A 221-nucleotide genomic window follows, 5' to 3' on the forward strand; every position below is an offset into this window, starting at 1 on the left:
GCTAATTGTGTTAGTTATCCTGGAGAATCTCGGATTACCTCTTGCTCATAGCACGCGAACCCTTCTTGTGTGCGTTTGTAAACACGGACTCCAAGTGCAGCGGGGCTGCCGTAGCATAGCGCTTGAGGAAGCGTAACTTAGGTCACAGACCTTTTGTTCTGTTCTTAGAACAAGTACGAGTTAGCGGATCGCAATCCGCTTACTCCAAAAGTAATTATTGC

The sequence above is a fragment of the Plasmopara halstedii genome, assembly GCF_900000015.1.
Source record: "Plasmopara halstedii genome assembly, contig: Scaffold_110, whole genome shotgun sequence".
In the NCBI taxonomy this organism is placed as follows: Eukaryota; Oomycota; class Peronosporomycetes; order Peronosporales; family Peronosporaceae; genus Plasmopara; species Plasmopara halstedii.